A 20,213-nucleotide genomic window follows, 5' to 3' on the forward strand; every position below is an offset into this window, starting at 1 on the left:
ATGAGTATACTTACTTGAGCATCAATACCATTCATGCTGGTCCCATCATTGTCTTCCTCCTGCTACAAATGTCAATATTGATATGAAAAATATACAGTAAAATAACCTACACTCCAAATGTTCAAAATATGCATTTATTTCACTTATCTATGTACATCAATTTGTGTTACTGGAGCTGACAATTTTAACAGTTTCATGCCAGACCTGACTTAAATTATGCCATTTCATTGGTACATAGTAGCCAGTCTCTGGTGGTTGTCTTCTTGAGGTAACAAGAGCTTGGAATGTCCTGATTTGTCACTTTACTGATGTCACTCTCAGACAAAGTTGCTCTTTGAAGCCAGTCTTTCTACCAGTTATCATCAGTGTTACCAGCTCTCTCTGGTAGCCTTGTTTGCGTATGGTTTACCTTATTGCTCTCATTGAGCTCCAAGCCTTTCTTAATTGTTTACCACTGAAATCTCTGTTGGTTTCAAGAGTACCCTTGTTAGGCTTGGACTTCCCCATACTCTTTCAAATGCAGTCATTTCCTTTAGGGAGAGCCTTAGAGCTTTCTGACCTTAAGGTGGAATCTTGTTCTGGTGGCTTGTCTCTCCTGGCTTGGACCCCTGTCTTGTGAGTGTGCTGGAGCAAAGGTTACCAGGACCCCAGGAATTTTGACCTGCTGTATTTGGAGTAGACATTCCACTCCCTGTGGGGTTTGGCAGAGGATAGGTATCCCCAACGTCTCAGCCACAATCACCACAAATATAGTCTCTGAAACCCAGAGAGTGAGGAGGTGAGGAATGCTAGTGGCCTGCCCCTCCTTGTGGGATACCACATCCTTTGACTGGGAACTGAGCAAAGGGGGGCCTCATCTTTACTGTCCCATCCCACTGGGCGTGGAGCCTCTGTCAAGCTCAGCTGGAGGAGGGGCACTTGGAGAGCAGATAGGGCTCAAGGGCAACACTGTTCTTACTGAGGTTGAGTAGATTTTCTTTAAGTGTTTCCTCATTTGCTGTGTTCCCTTAGGACAACTACAGAGACTTTAAATGGTTGTTTTCTTAAGAAAATAATTTTCACTTGTTATGATTGTCTCACTGGAAATGGACCCACAGGGCTCCTCATGCCACCATTCAGAAGTGGGACTTCCTTTTATTCATTTAACTCAGTAAATACTAAGGCTGCTTTGTCTTTGGGGACATCTCATGAGAGCTTGGATATGAATACACCTCTCCTTCAGAGTCAGGGTGACAATATCCAGTTAAGGAGAGACCAAAACGAAATATCAACTTCAGGCAACTGAGCAGAATTTATTTGTAGTTAGAAAAAATAAAAACACATCAGTGCTTTGTAGTTGGCAGCTGCCATAAAGTGCCTATGTTAATCCATCAACGTTAATGATGACATAATGTTCCCCAGAAAACAAGAGCAGCAAAGAAACAATTAAATCACCACTCAGGGCCTTCATTCTGCCCGCAGTAAAAGACTAATGAAATAGAGGTAGCAGCCTTTTTGAGCACCATGTTCCTCTTCTGTAGCTGATTATCAACTTACAATGGCTGCTAACTATGGCAGAGTAGACTACTTCTGCGAAACAGCCCCACGTACTCAGGAGCCATCTGCCAGCATTAACATCTTTTTGTTAGTTTGTATCTGATTTTTTCCAGCTCATAAATTAGCTGGACTAGAGATCAGCCTGGCTTTATCCTGGAGAGTAAGGTGTCAGTGTTCAGGATGTGATCCAAGGATCCTATCTTAGTTAGCTCTGGTCCAAGGTTCCTTCACAAGCATCTTGCTTTAGAGGTGAAGAACCAGCACCCAAACTGGAGAGACTTAATACATGGAGCTATCTCCAAAGAGAAGTGTGCTATGAAGACTTACTCCTTGCCTCCTAACCTGATGCTTTCCACGGTGTCTAATACTGATTCCATAAACAAGTTATAAGTCAGCATGATGTTATGAGGATGAGAAAGCTGTTTGGTGGCTGCTGAATGTACCACTGAGTCTATCAGGCATCATTCACATACAGGGGCCAGCACTATCTGGTGACAGGCGCACCCTTCTGCCACCTTCATCCCTGCACTTGGAACACACTTGCAACCATCTAGCATATTTGCAAACCAAAGTTGCAAAAAAAAAACACCCCAAATCTTAAAAGTAAGCTTTTTCACTAGTTTATGGAACAGTTGTTATTTTGGAGTTGGCATAATGAACACTGTTACCTTATGGCATAATCTATTTGTGCCCCATTCATTGTAAATCTGGGAGACACCATGAGAAGAGCTTCCAGCTGTGCAGGACCCATGGGAATCTGGGGTTGAACTAGGGAAGTTGGAAACAAAGAAGCCAGCAGCACTTTGCTTCTAATAGTAAGGAATCCTCATGCTGGGAGGACTCTGAGGACTCTACTTTCAAAGTTAATATTTGAATTCAATATTCTTAATCACATATTCTTTCTGTGGTATCTGCCTGAGGTAGTCTTATGTGATTCTTCTACAGAGATTTGAATTCACTGTTCAGTTGGGTAAAGCATGTGCCATCTATAATAATAACAGCGTAATAAGCTAATTAGACCAGACAGCCAAACGACCTTCCAGATGTCATTCTGGACATCCTTCCAGATGAAGCCACGGTGGCGGGGGCCAAGGCAGAGGCAATTAGGGGTGATCAGGCAGGCAGGCAGAGGGGTTAGGGGTGATCAGGCAGGCAGGTGAGCAGTCAGGGCAATGAGGCAGGCAGGCGAGTGGTTAGGGGCAATGAGGCAGGCAGGCAGGCGAGCGGTCAGGAGCTAGCAGTCCTGGATTGCAAGAGGGATGTCTGACTGCTGGTTTCTGAGGGGTCCCAGATTGCAAGAGGTGCAGGCTGGGCTGAGGCCCATGCACGAATTTCATGCACCAAGCCTCTAGTAGAATATAATATATTAAAACTGTATGTCTCAGGAACTATGGTAAGTTTACTTTAAAAATGAATAATAAATAATTAAATAAAAGTCTAGAAAAATATATTAAGCATCAGGATATATGCATAAACTTTATCTTATATTGAAAAATAGTAAATTTAGGAAAATGCTAAGAATAAAATATATTTAAATTTTTTATACATAAGAAGTTGCTAAAGTCTTTTTTCTCAGAAAATATAAATCCTCTGAAATAAATTATTTTTTACAGCTATTGCACAGCCTCTGAAATATCTCAGATTCTTCATCAAGGTTAATTTCATAGAGTTGTTATAATTTGGTCCATGCTGATTCAATTCAGCCCTCAACTATGTGCATAGTGTATGGATAGACATCGAACAAGATACTAACGGGAATTTAGAGTTTAAGTCTTTATTACTTTCAAGAGGTTATATTTTTCAACCCAAATATAAAGCATTAGGTTTATGAAGTGGTTTAGGTAATAGTAATAGTAGTTACTTCCTTTCTCCTTCCTTCCTTCCTTCTTTCCATCCTTCCTTCTCTCTTTGTAACATTTCTGAGTGATGGCACTCATTTTTAAAGCACCAATAAAAATATCATTAACATTGTATTTTAACCTGGTAAAATTTCTGAAATTTTTGCTCTTACCAATAATTATTTCTTAAGGCACAAAAAGTTTTATGCCTCCAAACATTTCTTCCTTCTTACTAGTTTTCTATCCTTCAGTGGACCACATTTCTTCCATAGAATAAATTTTGCCCTCAGTGAAAATTAACAGAGGCTACACTCTGGACTGTGACAGGCAAAAAAGCCAAGTGCAGCCTGTGTATACTAATTTTAAATATATAATAGAAATTCTTTCAGATGTTTTATTGCTATGTTTGCAAAAAAAAATCATCCTATATTAATTTAGGTATATAAAATAAATTCTTTCCATTCTGTTAGAAATATTTTGATCCAATTTTAATTTTACATTTTAAAGATAAAGTAAGAAAAATAAGGAAAGGAAGAATAGTTGCCCTCTACATGTTTATATTGCTTTTTATGTGGGACGGGTATGTAAAACTATTGCACAATGTTTAGAACAATAGCAGAGTATAGTTACTCTTTTATTATAGACTAGAGGCCCGGTGGATGAAAATTCATGCACTGGAGGGGTGGTCCCTCAGCCCAGCCTGCCCCCTCTCAGTCTGGGAGCCCTCAGGGGTGGGAAGCGACCTGGCAATCAGGGGAAGGCAATGCCCCATCACACCTCTGCTGCTGCCACTGCCGGCAGCGCAAGACTCAGCTGGCCCTGGTTACCTGAGCCTCGGGTAGCTGCCATCCAAGGCTTGCCTGCACCTTGGGCTGGCCCTGGGTGGCTGTGGGTATGAGGGGGTTGGGGGACTCTGGAGGCAGGCGCGTGAAGTGGCCAGGCCTGCCTGGGTGCGAGCCTGGCCTTGCCGTGTGCCTGCTGCCCCGACAGGGCTGAGGGGACTGGGTGCTGCCATCTTGTGGCTGTGGGTGCCACCATCTTTGAGGGTGTGACAGTCAATTAGCATATTCCCTCCTTATTGGTTGTGGGCACCACCATCTTTGCAATGGTGTGAGGGTCAATTAGCATATTCCCTCTTCATTAGGAAGGATTGCTGCTGACTTCTCATAGTTACTTTTCTTTATTTTTCTATACTGTCTCCAGTGTTAGCACATAAGCATTCATTCATTTATTCAACATACTAGTATGTTTATTTAACAGCTGTTATGAGATAGTTACTGCTTACTAGTAGACACTGGTGGTCATGTAGTGCAGTGAACAGAAAAGAACCAAAGCTCATTTCTAGTGATTTCAATTTTGGAACTTTGGTGAGAAATCTATGGAATGTTAGTGTTAATTGTCACTGTTTTCAAAAAGTTCTGAGGGAACTTGTGAGCCCAGAAGTCTACTCTAAGTGGTCACAGTCAGTGAGACATTTGAAGATATCTGTGGAATAAGACAGTTTACTTTTCACAAGAAATTCTTTGGTGTTCTCTCAGCAAACCAAAGGATTAGGTATTAGTAGAAATTACTAGGAGACCAGTAAAAATAGCATCTTGGATGATACTCAGTCATCTCAAATATAATGAATAGGACAATTTAGTCAGTGGATAAGGAGAAAGTCTCCCAGCTGTCGAGTGGAACTGGTTCCATGAAACAGAAGTGGAGTAATATTGGTGATTTCCTGACTTAAACATGGTTCCTCTTTGAGATACACATGGTGTAAACACGTTGTCATTACAATATAAAGGATAAAGAAAAGTGTAAGAAAAACCTAGTTCATTTAGCAAAGTAAAATGGGTGTGGTTTTCAGCAAGTGGTGTATTTTAAGATGCTAGAAACATTTTTCCCTGGAGTTCACAGCATTACTTAAAGGGGTTCATGGAGAAAGAGATGATGACCAAGTTCAAGATGATGAACTTGGCCCTGCACTGTACAATCGTATCTAATAAAAGAGTAATATGCAAACTGACCATCACTCCAACACACAAGATGGCAGCCCCCATGTGGTCAAATATGGCCACCCTCATGTGGACACAAGATGGCCACCACAAGATGGCTGGCAGGGGAGGGCAGTTATGGGCCATCAGGCCAGCAGGGGAGGGCAGTTGGCAGGGACCAAGCCTGCAAGGGAGGGCAGTTAGGGTGATCAGGCCTGCAGGGGAGGGCAGTTGAGGGCGACCAGGCCTGCAGAAGAGGACAGTTCGGAGGGACCCAGGCCCGCAGGGGAGGGCAGTTGGGGCCAACCAGGCCTGCAGGGGAGGGCAATTGGGGGGGGGGACCAGGCTGGCAGGGGAGGGCAGTTAGGGGCAATAGAGCCAGCAGGGGAGTAGTTAGGCATCAATCAGGCTGGCAGGGGAGTGGTTAGGGGGTGATCAGGCTAGCAGGCAGAAGCAGTTAGGGGCAATCAGGCAGGCGAGCAGTTGGGAGCCAGCAGTGGGATCGGGCCTAAACTGGCAGTCGGACATCCCTCAAGGGGTCCCAGATTGGAGAGGGTGCAAGCTAAGCTGAGGGACAGCCCCCTCCCCCCATGCACGAATTTTATGCACCAGGCCTCTGGAATTTACATAATTACAGTAATATAATACATTTCATAGTTTTTATCTTTTCAAATTAATGTATCAAATGTAGAACATATAAAAGTGAACATGGGAATGAATGTATATATATATTTGACAACAGAGAGTCAACATTATAGCTGAGAGAAAATAAGAAGTAAACAATCAAAAATGAAATAATAACCAACTCAAACTGACAGAAAAATGGCTAAGAGTATGGCATAACTGATTTTAATCTTTGTATTTTATAACAGGGTATCTGTAAATATTGTCATAAAGTGATATATCTAAAATAGTGGTGTATTGGGGAACTTTTGGGAGAAATGAGTCAGAAACAATCTTTATGGTTTGCCTCTGGGAAGCAACAACAGAGTTGAGAAGAATGAGGCACTCCTGCTGTTTTCATATCATTTCTTCTGTATTATTTTATTTTTCAGCATCATCATAATAAGGGAAATGTAAATTGGTAAAGCCACTATGTCTAGCAGTATGGGGACTCCTCAAAAATTAAGAATACAGCTACCATATAACTCAGCAATCCCTTCTCTGGATATCTATCTGAAAAATTTGAAAACAGTTATTCATAGATATACTAGTACTAGAGGCCCAGTGCACGAAATTCGTGCACAGGGGGAGTGGGTCTCTCAGCCCGGCCTGCACCCTCTTGCAATTCAGGACCTCTGGCTCTTAACTGCTTGCCTGCCTGCCTGATTGCCCCTAACTGGTTCCCTGCTGGCCTGGTCACCCCCTAACTGTCCGGAAGGAAGTTGGACATCCAGAAGATGTCTGGTCAACCCGATCTAATTTGCATATCACCCTTTTATTAGTATAGATATGCATATCTATGTTTATTTCAGCATTATTCATGGTAGCCAGGACATGGAAACACCTAAGTGTCCTTTGATGAATGGTTGGTTAAGAGGATGTGATTATGTACACAATAGAATACTACTTAGCATAAGAAAGGATGAGATACTACCCTTTGCAACAGCATGGATGGATCTTGAAAGTATTATGCTAAGCAAAATAAGACAGATGGAAAATGACAAAAATTGTATTATTTCATTACATAAATGGGTATAAAACATAAATCAACAAAGGAAGAAAACAAATAAACAAACAAACTCATAGACACAGACAACAGTGGTTGCCCGAGGGTTAGGTGGGCAGGGAGGTTAAAGAGGATAAAGGAGGTCAAATACATAGTGAGAGACAGAAGGAGACAATAGACTCTGGGTGGTGAGCATAATGAAGTATACATATGATGCATTATAGAATTGTACACTTGAAACTTATATAATATTATTAACCAATGTCATGCAACAAATTAAATTTTTTAAAATGCAGAGGAAGAAGGATGGAGAAAAATAGCCTGGACTACTGGAAGTACCTCATTGTAATAGAAAATAACTAGATTGGTCTTTCTTTACAAATTAGATTACAAATTCCTTAAGCCTGAGGGAATTTATTACAATTTCTACTATCCATCCCGGTAATCTGCTCAAACCCCACAATCAAAAATCATCGTACAATTAAATTTAGCCTGTGGTCGATTTGTAAAACAAATATAAGTCATTTTCTTACTGAGAATAATAAATACAAGGTTTTACAGAAAGTGCAATTTTGACAAGGGAACTATGTTCAGGTGTAGACTTTCTTTTCTGTAAGTGATTCAACTGTTGAAAAATTAGCTCCAAATTTACTGCAGACATTTTAAATAGTAACAACTACATGTGATGGTGGGCACCAGGCTTGATAATTGTCATTTAAATTTTTTTCTGTTATGTTCATCTTCTAAAGTTTATATTTTTTCTTAAAAAGTAATTACTAACACCATCTGTGTAGGTCATATTCATGTGACTTACTCAGCTATAGACATTCTAATTCATCTGGAGTTATACTCAGTCTTACTTTATAATAGTAGGGTAATGAGGAAGTGTGAAAATTATATCACAAACAGGTTAATGAGAAAGTGTGACAATTATATTACAAATCAAGCTCTGGAAGTTTGAAAAGGTGAACCGCAGTAACATGTTCTATTTAGTTTCATTGTTCTCTCATGAGTCATTCTTTTTTCTTTTTAACTAGGAAATAAAACCAATTATTTTTAATACTTTTTCATACTGCATGGCCCTTCTGTTTTTCATACATAAATAACTACTTTCGGTAGTATCTTGGTTACTATTATTGTGTGTTTTAAAATCAAGCTACATATAATTAACACAATTTTACACATATATAGTAGGAATGCTTCCCAGCATGGTGTACAGTATATTTGAAGCTATTTTAAAATTCCTCTATACTATGAATAATATTCTCACAACTCAAATTGCTAATATATCATCTTTATCATTACGTATATTCTTACATACTTCCATTTTCCTTTGGTTTATCTCAGGATGTGGCCTCCCATCCTCCCTGGTTTCATCATGAGTTCTGACCTAGCCTTTGATCCTGTCTCTTCTCCCATCCCTGCATGGCCTATCTCTATGGTAATCACATTCCTTAAATACCTAGATGAATTTCCTTGCTGTATAACAGGAAGGTCAAATACTCTGAATGCCATTACAAGACATTTGTTTGCCAGATAGTGGGAGAAAAAACAACAACAGAACATATTAAAAATAATCAATGACCCTTATCAATGAAACATTAATGAAGTTTTAGTCTCTTATCCAGGGCTGATTAGCATGAGGTCATCCACGTAGTAGAGCAGAGTGGTGTTCTGTGGAAAAGTAAAGTGACTTAAGCAAAGGGGTCCCCATTCTGCCAAATCTTCTTAGAAGTAAACAGAAAGCCCCTCAGATTACCTGTCCAACAGTGGGAGATATGCCATTCATCCATCAGGTACAGCATCTCAGTGTTGAGCTTTGCACTCCAGGTTGTTAACTTCCTGTGTCCTGTGCTGGGCCTGTGGACTGTTGCATTGGAGAAGGCTTGGAAGCAGAAAGTTCAGGTGGGATGTCCATGTGGTGTCATGTTAGGTCATCCTGGAACTTCTACAGAAGCTATGGCAGAAATCAGACAAGATATAAGGGTTCATAACCAGGACCATCTAAAGAGAAGGCTGCAAGATACTTATTGTTATAAGTATAATATGTTATATTATATATAATTACTATATATATGTATGTATATATATATATATATATATATATATATATATATATATATATATTACAATGTAGGGTGCTGAAATAATAAAACCTAGAAGAAAATTTGACTATATAATTACCTAACTATCCACATTACTGAAAATTATTTATTGCAGAATAAAAAAGTGTTTTTTAATAGTGAAATCCATAGAAATTAATTTGTTATATTTTATTTACATAAATATTTTTAAGCACAGAGCTACTAATAATTGGAGACCAACACTATCTATAATTTTTAAAGTTTTCAGATTTATTTCAGTTTAAAAAAGAACTATTTTTGTTGGGACATAAACTAAAATTATGATGACACACAAAAGAATCAAACATAAAATACATTGATTAATCCATATTTTAAAAGTTAATCCATAATTTCTGTATTACACATAACATTCAAAAGTGATACAAGTCTTTATATGTTTGATGGCTATTTTTAAGTGATTTCAGCCCTGGTCATGATGCTCAGTTTGTTGGAGTGTCATCTGGTACACCAAAAGGTTGTGGGTTGGATTCCCAGTCAGGGCACCTATGTAGGTTATGGGTTCAATCCCTGTGTGGTACAGGAGGCAGCCAATCAATGTTTCTCACTCCCATTGATGTTTTTATCTCTCAAATCAATAAAAATATATCCTTGAGTGAGGATTTAAAAAGAAGTTTAAAGTGATTTCAGGATTTTTTCCACTGATATTTAATAATCTAAGATTTTCCTAATTTTTGTAATTATATGTTAAAACACTTAGCCATGTTCTATTATTTTGTTATCCTTGAAGAGTTCATGAAATATATAATGTATTCCATTGACTTTTAAATCCAACATTAATCTGCAATGAATGTGAAACTTACTGTATTTTAAGTTTATTTTATAAAGATTTATCAAATAACCTCTGAATAAACATCATAATACAGCAGGTACAATAGTTATAGTCTGCACAATAATTTTTATTCAGCTAGTACTGCCTTAATATTTTATCCTCCTTAAGTAGCTTACTGTAAACTAAAATTTATCAGTGCTAGTTTACAATTTTTTCCAATTTTTGAAATAATCCAATAAATATAAATTCCACAGAATAATTCATTAGTATCTATTAGAAGAGGAGTGAATTTTAAGGTAGAAGAAGATGTTATCTTTAGGTATAACAATCAAGTTTGAAAACAAAGATATGCGAAGGACCGTCAGAACTTGCATTCCAATTTAAGGTCATATCTTGCAAATTGTACAGAGATGATCAGAAAATTAGTAAAATGAAAATGGCTGCGAACTGAGTTAGGCCTCTTAATAAGTTGTAGAGAACACTTTTGGTCAGTTTTACAGAGAAAAAAATGGTACAGTGCCATAGGCATAAAACTCCCATATCTTTATCACTTGATTTTGTTTTGTTATAAGGAGGGCTGAGAGGAGTGAGGCTGCTCCATCTTAGCTGGAACCAAAGTAAAACAAACAAACAAACAAACAAAAACCATTTTATCTCTGGCCTCCTGTTATAAAATTGCAATAAAAAATGCCCCATTAGAAGCATTGTGCTGTGTAGTTGGTGTTGGACAGGGCTGAAAGAGGGTTCACAGATGACCATACATGCAACTGGGTTCCTTTCAAAATGCCATCTTGATTTTTTCATTATTTTATCAATGTCATAATTTTGAATCCTAGTGTCTCATTCTGTGAAAATCATATTTCCTTATATTTCAACACATTAAATTGCAGCAGCAATTTAAAGCTTGAAAGATAATCACAGGCCATCAAGTAACCCTAATTAGTTTAACATATGTACAGTCTCTGAGATATTGTAAGTGAGGAGGGTTGAGGTAGATGCAAAGATATCAATTGCATATTCTCATGGGGATGTCATCTCATCCTCATTACAACAGTGGTGCTATTGGAAGGTCCTGATTCTCACTGTGTGGACCACATATCCCTGGAGAGGGAACCACTTGTAGCTGTGGTGTGATGTTTTACCTGAAAGTCATGCAAATAAGTCAACATTAAAAAGCGTAGTTGGTGTCACTGTAATTCAGAGTAATCTGTGCTGTAGATCACCAGTTCGGGTTGGAAAGAATAATGCATGTTGTGATTATTTCTGAATTCCTTTCAAATAGTTGTTCTTGAAGAATGAAGTACATAGGAAGAGCTTTCAACTTAAAAATACACATAGGGGCTAAAGTATACAAACAGCCCATTTTTGATGGCTGGAGAAAACAATTTATGTAAAATCCCACTTCAAACATTGATAATATAGAAATAGCTTTTGGTTGTTTTTTTTCCCCCCATTAAATAATGACAATTCTCTTCTACATTTGAGGAAAAGAGATTTATTGTGATAATCCTAAAAAAGATAGTGTGTTATAATCAATCCAATAAAAATAATGTATTTTCACTGAAATAGTTCTTCTATCACACAAATATAATTTTCCAATAAATTATGTTATGCTATTGAGAACGTATTAGGGTCAGAACTTTTGGAAAGAATTTAAAATTGAGCTAGGCTGGGAAAGATGGGTGGGATTGAGATAAGTGGAGGTGTTAATTAATGTATTCAAAATAGAAGGGAATGCAGGAGAAAGACCCCATATGTATCAAAGTTTGGATTGAGAACTCGTGTGATTCCTTTGCTCTGGAGTGAACGTGGAGAGACAGTGGTCACAAAGCATAAGGCCTGTGTTTACTCAAAATCTTTGTGTCCTTCCATTATGAACTTTCAAGTGAGCTAATGTCATTTAAGTCTTCATTGTTTATTAGTGATAACAAAGCATGCATCCATATCTCCCTCTCAGGAAAATGTTTGCATTCTTTTTATTATTATTATTATTGTTGTTGTTGTTGTTGTTTTAATTTAGTTTTAATATAGTTTACTTGTTTTCATTCTTAAATGGAATTTCTGCTCTCTACTCAATGTAACAGAATGGATGAAATTTAGATTTATGAGGTATTGGAAGCCATCTTGAAAAATTTTGTGTTTCACAGGACTTCTTTAAGGCACTGTAGCGACTTTTATCTCTATTTGATGGTTATAGATTTGAAAGTACAATCATTGGAGGCATAATTTAAAATGAGATTTAGATTTCCTAACTTTCAGCTTCATTGTGCCAACTCTTAGGAGGTTTACCCCTCATCAATTTTGTTATGATTTAAGAATCACAGAACAATCTGTCTGTCCCTTCCAACAAACATAATCCCCAAATGCCTGCTGCCTTTCCTTGTCATTAGTTTTCCACATTAAGGATGTAGACACTGTAATTGTTTTCCACTTAGCACAGTCATCAACTGAGCAGAGCCTGGAAGGGGCTGCTTGTGTACATCTGCCTGTCTACACGCCTACACATGGGCATGTGCCTCACCCCTCTTCCTCCATCAGGAGCTGTGCAGATCTGGCTGCAGCAATGCACAGCTGAAGGCTTTGGAAGGAAGCAGGAGCATGCATACTGATAGCAACTTCCCCGTCTCCTGTATCAGTGTTTCAGAGGAAATATGAACTGAACTTTAGCTCATTCTTAGGGCAGAATTCCAAGAATTACAAAAGCAGTGTTGAGAGGTAATTGAATATACTGAGATTTAGGTCTTAATTACCTTTTTGATTAGAGGCTTATTTTTAGCATGGTATTTTGATAATGCAGAAGGACCAATTATTTTGTGTGATCTTCCACTGTGTTAAGGAAATGCAGACTATAATTTTGAGTTAAGCAAGTTCAGTAGGAATAATGTTCTAAAAGTGTATCAATTTATGGCAGGCTTTTAGTTATAGTTTTACCAGTATTTAAGCATTCCCAGTGACTGGGTTTTAACAATGTCTTGATCATCTTTTACTTCTGTACCCATTGGTAGTAAGAGCTAGTCATGGAGTGTAGGATCATAGGGAAGGTTTCAGCCCTTAAAATTATGGAAAGAATCCTTGAAAACTGCCTCCCATAAAGAAACAAGTTGAACTAATAAGAATACTTATTTTTAGTTAGACAGACATACCATTAAGGTGAAACAGAGGAGCTATAGAAGATCCTCATAGTGGGTCAGGATACATAGGGTAAAGGAAACCAGCTTTATCCATTGATGAGATCCCAAGCGCCCTTATGTCTGTCCAGTGCATGGACATGCAAAATGCATTTAGCAGGGAAATGGAATGGAAAGCACTGGCCGCAGTAAGGTAGGTGAACTGTGGATAGTAAGACTGGAGGTGAGGGGCATGGCCAGTTGTCCATGTGAGAAAAGGTGAGGACCTAAAGTAGGACATAGGCAGTAAGAACAGAAATAGGAAAATGGTTGAGGAATGTTGGGATGCTGGAAGGTTGTGGGCTTTGAGAGTCCCAGAAGAGGGGATCTGGCTTCTCACCTGTGCAACAACTTGGTTGGTGGTACTTTTACTAAGATAGGGAATGTACTCTTGTGTCTCCTCCTGGACTGGAGACTACCTAGGGAGCTTTAGATGGGAGTTAAACTGTATTCCTTCTAAGGTCTCTAAATTCCTGACAGAGGCCAAGACGGTGACATTCTTAAGATGAACTTCATTAATGAGGCTCAGTTTACCTTTAGGTTTATTCATTCATATGGACATTTTTTGTTAATTTGAGATTCTATTAGAAAGTTAAATGACATGAATTTCAGCTACATGTCATTAGAAAACTATTTTAATTATCTTGACACCTCAAATGATGTCTCTTGGACTGGTCTTGATGTGTCTCATGTCTAAGGTTTTATTTAGTGAAGATCTTTGTCTATAGTAGTCAGGTTATACACACATGCACACACAGACACACAAAAAAAATGTTTTTTTATCTTTAAATGTTTAGCCTCAACCTGAAAAATTTTTAGAATTCTAATTCATCATAAATGTATAGCTTTTATAAAATAGCTGTTACATTTTATATAAAATAAGATAACCTCAAGAAAAATTTTCCTTACTTTTTTAATTGTGTAAATCAAATATAACTCAGGTTGCTATAAAATCTAAGTGAATATAGAAATGAAACCAACTCAATATGGTTATTTTATCGGTAATATTTGTTCTTATTTACTACTCTTATCATATCATTGCACTTAGAATTGTTTTCAGGTTTGAGAAAAATTTTGCTTTGGGTCACTTCACATTTTTACTCATGATTTGTATTCTGATCATTGACATGCTTCTCAATGGGTCCTGTTTATCCTCCATTGCTAATAATGTCTGTGCATGTAAATTTTTTTTTGTGATTATGAAGCATTCCAGTTTGGTCCTGAATCAACTGAGTAAACAGTTCAAACAGAATGACTTTACTCACCACATAGTGATGATTCCCAAGATTATTTTTATCAAATAATTTATAATATGTAGAATCTTGTTGGAAGGTATCAATCAACCCATGAGGATAGGGGCCAACTGTCTCAGTTATTTGAGGAATATCTACAACATCCCTAAGAAACCACCACTTTATGACCATGGCTTTGTGAGGCACCTTGTTTTAGTTTTGAAAGTTTTAGCAATTTGACAATTATGTTGCCTTGGTGACTATCAACCATTGAATGCCATAATGAGAAGACTATACAGATCCAGTTTCTCCTTTAACATCTACCAATAGCAACATAGAGTATATTCAACTGAATAGAAATGTAGAATTCAGTCCTTGGAATTAACTTGTTGCAAAGTTATGTAAATGTCTTCCAGAAATGAAGAGATTGCTATGGGAGAAGGAGATTTCTAGATAAATTACTGGAAAGAAAAATTTGTCCCAAGAGCAAATGTTCTCCATTTTGCCCCATCTCACCCTCACCTTCCCAGACACCACCTCCCCCGCCCCAATCTACCTTAGTGTAGAATGGAACCCAAAATATTTGAAATTATTTTATTGTATTTTCTTTTTGTAACACTGTTCACACCAACAATATGTAAAGAAATAAATGGTGCTTACAGCTTATTAAGTACCTTCGTTTTTCTTCAGCATTTAATCAAGTGAGAAAACTATTCTTTGCCTCATAGACCTCAAATCATGAACATTATCTTCTTAATTCTGTGCATAATATGAACATCTCAAGACTAGAAGTTTTAATATGAATATAATATCCAAGAAAGTGGAAAATACACAGTATTCACTGCAGGCAGGGTGATAAAAATAAATAAATAAAAAATAAAAAAAAACACCAATAATATTCCAAATATACTGTGTGAATTTAACATCAAGGTTTTGAATTAAGTCAAATCTTTTAAAAATACACCTTTGAAGACACTTCATTTTAAATTAAGCTTTAAAACACAGGGAAACAAAGATATTGACATGCTTACTTTTCCTTTTGAGGGAAAAATACTCGCTAGCTGTGTAAAAGCAAAACCCTAAGAGAGAAATAATCAAGCATGACTTCAAAATGATAATAAGTCTCCAACAAAGAAATAACTGCGTTCTAGATAAAAACTGCACAAAACTTGTACTTTATACTGTAAGGGAGGAAAAATTATATAACCTCTTATTTAAAAGGAGTTATTTTTTTGAGCATTCTGAATGTTTTCAGAGCAAATTGAGTAACAAAGGTCTCACTTTGTTTTTAATAGTGAAGTGCATACAATGCATTTCTTTAAACCCTGAACTGAAAAGAATAAAATCCATTTGCAGATGAGAGCTCAGGAAAGTAATGCAAGGGGACAATGCATAAAAAGGCAGCATAAACACCAAAATAGGCATTGATAATTGTGTAAAAAATGATAAAAGATAAAGCTGCATTTCAAGAAAATATTTGCTTAATGTGGTCAGCCTTTTTGGGGATTTGCTTTGTATGCCTGTATTGTTTTTCACTTAACAGCTGGTTATTTATGGAATTAAAAAATTATCTTTAAAGATAACGTGTGTGCTAATACCAAAAGCATCCTCAGAGTGAATGCTCTTCTCTGGTATTCCTACAATGTCCCGTAGAGCACTGTTTGATTTAAATATTTGATTAAAAAAAAAAAGTCATATAAGAAACTTTTCACTTTTTTTGAACTTCCAGTGCAAGTTTTCATTTAAAATTATACCATAATGCCATTTTGTGATTTAAAAAAATCATTTTGTTCTGGTCAATGTTAATAAAATTTTGTCTAAAAAGATTCAGGCAAGTTGAGGTGGAGTAGTTTTACAAGAAAATTGCTATGTTTTGTGAGTGGCATATTTCTGAAATCTATCTTGGGCTTTATTTTATTCTTTGCATCAGTCTTTGTAGGATAAGAATGTATTTTTTATGACACCAATCATTTCTGCATTTCAGGTGTGTTTCCCAGGTTAGCTGAGGCAACTTGACAAATAGCATCAAAAGTGTATAATGGGAATGAAATAATTCTCTTCAATGCTAGAACTGTGTGGCTTGTGAAATTTCTAACTCCCAGCTTGCTTATTGATCATGATGCCATCAAAGGTGAAATGATACTTGACTTCACGTAATCATGCATGTCCTTAATTTTGGTGGGCTCTCAGACTTTACAAAAGTCATCATTTTAAGTCTTACAGAGATAGATAGATGCTAAATAGATAATACGTGTATAATATATGACAATTACTTTTAGATGAAACTGTAAGATAATTCAGATTTAGGACTTTAGTATCACTTATACACTTCTATAAAATAGAAACAAGATGAATGATGACAGGATAATTACAATAAAAGTATTTAAAATAAGAGTTTCTTTTCTTTTAATTGGAGAGTTCTGGATTATAATTAAACAAAGGGCTTTACTGAGTACAAGCAGGCCTCAAAATCCGACATAGGATATTGAAATAACTAAAGATACTAATAAATAACTTTACAAGCTGACGTTACAGAGTTCATATTATGAGTTAAGTATTTCAAATGTCTTCTCAAAATGATCACCTGCCCTGGCTGAGTGGCTCAGTTGGTTGGAGCATCCATCATCCCACTCATCAAAAGGTTGCACGTTCCATCTCAGGTCGACCAATATTTCTTTCTCTCCAATCAATAAACATATTCTCCGATGCGGATAAAAAATAGTAATAATCACTTGATTCATTTGTTATTTAACCCATCTGAGAAGTGTGGTCCTTTGGCCAGAGCAGTTAAGATAACTACCTAGTCTTGTAACTATGATATGCTGTGTCTGGGATTCCAACCATGGAGTTTCAACTATAAAGTCCACACTCTTTTCATGCTTAAAAAATAAGGAACCACTAGATAGATTATGGAAGAACAAAAGCAATGTAGATATTAAAAACCTACACCACAATAATAAGAGAAGGTAAAATATTTCTTGACTTAATTCTCACTGGTTCACAGGAATAAAATAATTATATAACTTCCACTCCAATCTTTAGTCTAGACAGTTTCCTAAAAAGCAATGTGATTTTAGTTTGGAGTGATAATGTTCCAGTGATTCAGTACTGATTAGGTATTGCTTTCTTTGTCATCCTTTTAATGAAAGTACCAAAGGGATTCTGAGATCATTTTCAGTTTATCTACTTGGATGTGGTAGATTCTATAATGTCTGCCCTTTAAAAATCAAAATTCATGGTTTGGTGTTTTTCCTTCCTTTTTTATTTTATTTTATTTTTTGTCTTTATTGATTAAGTTATTACATATGTGTCCTTATCCCCTGATTACTATAACTATTTTTCTAATAATAGCTATAATTTTTTAGCGTTAAGGAAAAAACTTGATAAATATGTAAAATCTGAATTAACTAAAATAAATTCTTCCTCTGTCTCCTCATCTAAGTTTGGATTTAGTTTCATTTTAATAATGTAAATTCTACTGTGCAGAATCAAAATCTTTCTTGATAAAGATAAAAGTAGGAGAAATAATATTGATAATTTTTCACTTTTCATTTTTACCATTTTTATAACAACTTCATGAAATAGCCTGCCATACCACCACCAACAACCACAACAAACATATGCAATAAAAACCTGGGCTTTAGAAGTGAATCAGATACATTAATCTATAATAATAAAAGCATAATATGTTAATTAGATTGGACATCCTTCCAGACGACCTTTCAGACGAAGCCGGGGCTGTGAGGGAAACCCGGGCCCCCGGTGCCAGAGAAGGAAGGCCTACTCTTTCATAAGTTTCATGCATTGGGCCTCTAATATAATATAAAGCTTAGAACCATACAGCAAGGGATCAAATCCAGTTATGTTGTCCTTCTCAAAGTATGGTTTGGGTGGTAAGTAATTATTGATTGTAGAAAGATGAATAACCTTTGCTTCATATTCTATTAGGCCAAGCAAACTTATTGCATCCACTCACATTATAGCTGCCCCAAGAAATGGAATCACTTTTCCTTTTACTTCTTGCTTTTTAATGTAACTAAAAAAGCTTTAGTTTCCTTTTTTTTATAATCACACTTTTGCCATTATCAATGCTTTTTGCAGGCATCAGCTCTTTCTAGGCTTTAATTTGATATAACTCATTATTCTTCCTGACATAACTCACAAGGTTGCACCACTCCTTGAAATTGCCCTTGAGTGTGTAACCTTCTCCAACTTTTGACTTTTTCTTCTAAAATTTGAGCTCTGTGGTAATCTGATGCATTCACTTTTATTGAGAAAGTGACTTGAGATTTTTCTTATCTTTCTCATTAGAATAATTTCTGGTTATAAAATTAAAAGTCATCCTGAGTCCTCTAATCTTCCTTCATCATCTTGCCTTTTATGTATTTTAACACTAGAATGGAACTCAAGAATATGCTCTGATATTGGAGGTCCACCCATGAGAGGCTCACATTTTACTGTTCTGGTTCTGGCAACATGGTTCATGCTACATGATGTATGGGGAGCACAGATACCTATGCTTGGCTATATGGTAACAGTGTGGAGTCCTTCATGAAGGTCCCATTTCCACCTGACGACCTTGCTCCAGATCTCTTCTCTGTGGGCCAATGGGGGCACATGATCAGCAAAATGATGAAGTAAGAAGATGTTTAAAATGAAATAAGATTCCAGGTTCTTCATTTTGCAGGTACATTGATTTTCCTAGAATTAGGTCAAATGGCTTGGGAAGGAGGGCCCGACAAAGCACCTTTTTTACTCCCTCCAAAGAGGAAGGGAGCTAGAGGCACAGCTCTTTCCACTGCCAGAGCGAGTACACCTCTGATGACAGTCCCCTTCTCTCCATTCTGCTTCCATAGCCGCCCTGGTTTGGGTATGGGTCTGATGTTCAGCCGACCATTACTAAAAGCGGTTAGCACTCTTTAGACTTCTTTACAGAATGACGTTTTATTCTCTGATTTGCATCTGGTCTACAATTCTGGGAACACAAGACAATCCTGCCAACTCCTCATCCCCCACTTCCTGATCATTATTTTTTTTTAAAAAAATACATATATTTTATTGATTTTTTTACAGAGAGGAAGGGAGAGGGATAGAGAGTTAGAAATATCGATGAGAGAGAAAATCGATCAGCTGCCTCCTGCGCACCCCCTACTGGGGATGTGCCCGCAACCAAGGTACATGCCCTTGACTGGAATCGAACCTGGGACCCTTCAGTCCACAGGCTGACGCTCTATCCACTGAGCCAAACCAGTTAGGGCCTGATCATTCTTATAATAACTGGAAGTCTTGAGTCTAACTTCAGTGTCTTTTCTGATGCCAATTCTAGTGTGGAGAGGAGCCATTGTGAACTTTGTAATTGTTTTTGCAGGACTCATCTTTATGGGTTTGGGTACCTTTTCCATATAGATTCCATGGGAATGTTCACCCAGAGAGGGTTTGCAATGATGTGTGCCAGATACAATGTTCACTACTCATTTTTATTTAATTTATCAACTTGGGGTCTTGTTTACCTCCTGTATTAGTATGAGGATGGTTTTCTCTCACCATTTCATCAAAAGTATAGCCTTCCACAGTCTGGATTAATGTAGAGTTTTGGGTGTCAGTGAAATTTCCCCATGTGAAATACTCAGAAATATTTATTGAATGGGTACTCTATGCTGGTCCAGCTTTCCCTCTGGCCCCAAGGCTCAGCTACTTTTATTTCTTAGACAATAAATATCAACCCTTGAGTTTGCACTTCTAAAAGTCTGTCCCAGGACTTTCAGGCAACTCTTTACCCTCGCAGAGCATCCATAGCATCAGCTCAAAAGCTTAAATCTCTGGTTTAAATGGTAACTTTATTTTTGAAATGTTATTGATTTATTTTCCTGTCTCCCCTC

The sequence above is a fragment of the Plecotus auritus genome (assembly GCF_963455305.1).
Source record: "Plecotus auritus genome assembly, chromosome: 1".
Taxonomy (NCBI): domain Eukaryota; kingdom Metazoa; phylum Chordata; class Mammalia; order Chiroptera; family Vespertilionidae; genus Plecotus; species Plecotus auritus.